Source organism: Micromesistius poutassou (assembly GCF_964030765.1).
Source record: "Micromesistius poutassou genome assembly, chromosome: 5".
In the NCBI taxonomy this organism is placed as follows: Eukaryota; Metazoa; Chordata; class Actinopteri; order Gadiformes; family Gadidae; genus Micromesistius; species Micromesistius poutassou.
The window spans coordinates 6,207,640-6,210,857 of NC_140275.1; positions in this window are offsets into that span (position 1 = coordinate 6,207,640).

Sequence of the window (3,218 nt, forward strand, 5' to 3'; positions counted from 1 at the left end):
TAAAAACATTGAAAGATTGTGGGAATGTACCTCTACAATACTAAACATACTTGACGTGAAGCTAGCTTAAGGTGTATTAGGAAATCTGAATGTATTTTTGTTGTGCATAGTTTTCATGGTTGTTGGATAGCCCCAAAAATGATAGTGTATGTTTACACTGAATACCATTTTCCTAAGGAAGTTTGTCAAATTTTTACTCTTAAACCTAACAGTAATCTCAGGGAGCGAGCAGCTAATAGTGAATGAACCTAGAGTGAATAAGGTCAGTCCTTAAACATTTTTGCTTGTTAGTCAACCTTGGGGCCTTTATGTTGAATTATTAATTGCATCAGTCAGGCATTGGAGTAGAAATGACTGATTCATTTTTGTGCAACATATTTGGCTGTTTGAATTCAAATACATTTGAGGGAATCTTCTTTGAAGAATTTGCAAACTTCTACAAATGTACAAAATACAATGAAGGCAATAATGTTGACTAAAGATAATGTTAATACTTCCTGCTAACTAAAGCCACAATCGTATAAATTAGGGAGCAATGTAGTTACTAATTGATTGCTACCCGATTGGTTTATATGATGTCCTTTTATAGACCAAGGATAGTTTAACATCCATTATAACATAATGGATTTAACATGGCCACCTCCATGAATTATTTGTTAGATTACAGTAGTAAGTGACATTTTTATATTTCTCCCTGTTCTTTGGTATTCATGTTTTCACATTGGTATTAACATATATGGCCCCTGTCTAGGTAAATAATTGCCATAGTAACCTTTGTTTTTGTTATGATAAATCTAAACACATATTTCCTAATCTTATTTATAATGCATTGGAGCCAACCAAGTTACATTCTTATGAATACTATTATGGTGACTTCCGCATTCCCTTTAAATTACATTATGACATCTGCCTACTGCATAAATATATTGTAGTGCTGTGGACCCAATGAAAAACCAACATTTGAAAAATATTTAACATTTTTGGTAATTTCACAGTAGTTTAACACTTCAACGACTATCAAGTGGCCAAAAGTTCATGTTTGCTTCCGCTAACCAACCATCTTCTTGTCTTCTCTATTCTTGTTTCCACAGCTGTCTGTGGTGTTCCAGTATCTCTGAGGGTCTTCTCTCCAGTGCGTGATGGGGGTGCTCCGTACTGTAGAACTCAGCTCTGCTCTCCAGCGCAGCCTCAGCCTCGCTCCCTGACCCTTCTTCTAAATACCAAGGGAGGTAGATTAGAGGAGAGCCCTGTTCTTTGATGCCTCAGTCCAGTCAAAAAGACACACACACACACACACACACACACAGAAATAGTAAGCGAGAGAGAGGGAGGGAGAGAGGAGGGAGAGGGAGGCAGAGAATATTCCGCAGTTACTCCTGAAACATTCTTCTGACGATTCAGCAGAGCTGTTGCTGGGTCTGATGCAACACCACCCCCCCCCCCAACCCCACCCCCACCCCGCCTCACACACACTCTGTCATCTTCTCAGCCTGACTCCCCCCTCCCTCTCCCACCAGCCCCCCTGGTCCTGTGTCCATTCTGTGTCAAGAATTGCATGTTTTTGAGGAACCTTTTTGTTTTCCTATTGCTCTGTTGAAGAGTGTCTACAATCAGTGAGCACTGCTTTAATACCATTGCTAATGTCCAAATGTGCAGCTCAGTAGCATCAAGTGTGAGATGATATTGGAACAATAACCATATGGATTAATCAATTATTTACAAGGGTCCAGCCAAATCTCCTGCCAGGCTGCGAGTTAATATACTGTCACTGAAAAAGCATAGATTTACTAAGGAAAACATGCTCTATCCATCACTTCACTGCTTCTGCAACCAATACTTACCACTACACTACACTACCACTACACAAAAATAAAATAGAAAATAAAAATAATAACGATAATAATAATTATAGTTATAATAATTAATAATAATAATTGATAATAATAAATATGAATGATGATAATAGGGATCGAATTCGAATAATAACAATATCATTAATGAATGTTATTATATTAATAATCATAATAATAATATCAAATCCATCATCTTCTTCATAATGATGATGAAAATATTAATATGCTACAGTCATTTATTCAGAAGCCAAGACTAGTATCTCAATTACACCCTTCCGGTCCAAAAACATCTTACTCCCGTTTGATCCAATATCCCACCTGATACTCAAATCGGGACCCGTGTGTCTGTTTTTTCCAATATTGTTTTTGTTTTTGTTTACCTAGAAATTGATCCACATCAACAAGAAATGTTTTGACTTCAATTCTGCCGCGCAGCACTTGAATCAAGCCCCGGTAGACTATAGGGAGAGTCTCTGGCCTGTCTGGACCGCCCTCTGTGTCCTGGGTTCAGGGGCTGCTGAATGGGGTGCTTGTCCTGACACAAGAGGGCGTGTGTGTGTGTGTTATGCAGTCAGATATACACGCGCACAGACCGTAGTCTGCAAGAGTCTTGCAGGACGAGGCACATTAACATTAGGCTTTATAGGTTCGCTGTGAACGATGCGTGACCTCATATTTGGTTTAGTTGTGGCACATTTGCTTACTTTCTAGGTATGTAGTGTGCAATAGGTTATGTAGCCAAACGTGTTGTTTACAACATCCAAACAAATATGAGGCACTTTTGCACTGTGTCTGGTACTTGTTGCAGTAGAAAGTTAAAAGCAACAATTTATACAAGTTATTAAGTATAATTCATACATGCAAACTCAATTAATTCATAACGATTGATAGGCCTAAAGTCAAGACGTTATTCTTACCATTTAAAGATGGCTACTTGCAGAGGCTTGTCGGGGAAAAAAGGGAAAAATATTATGTAATTGTTGACTATAATTGTTTGAAATGCCAACTTTCTGCAGTCGTTACATTGTATTTGGCCTCTCGTTAAAAAAAAGAAGCTAGTTTAGATCTTAGTGTAAAGGAAAAAAAGGAAATATAGGAATATAGAAATCCTCCAAACTATGGAACACATCATCATATAGTTTACACAACATGGTCTTCCTGCAAGGGTTCACTGATACCCGTTCCTTTCTCGGGACTCTGCTTTGAGGAACAGCTGTTCGCCTCTCCGCAGCCAATCAGCGTCCCAGAAACGTGACGTTCTGTCGCCCTACGTCAGCCCGGCCGATGCCGATAGAGGAGCTCCGAGCCTCGGAGTGTTGGAGTGAGAGATAAGCACGGGAGAGCCCCCATCACTGTGTATACTAT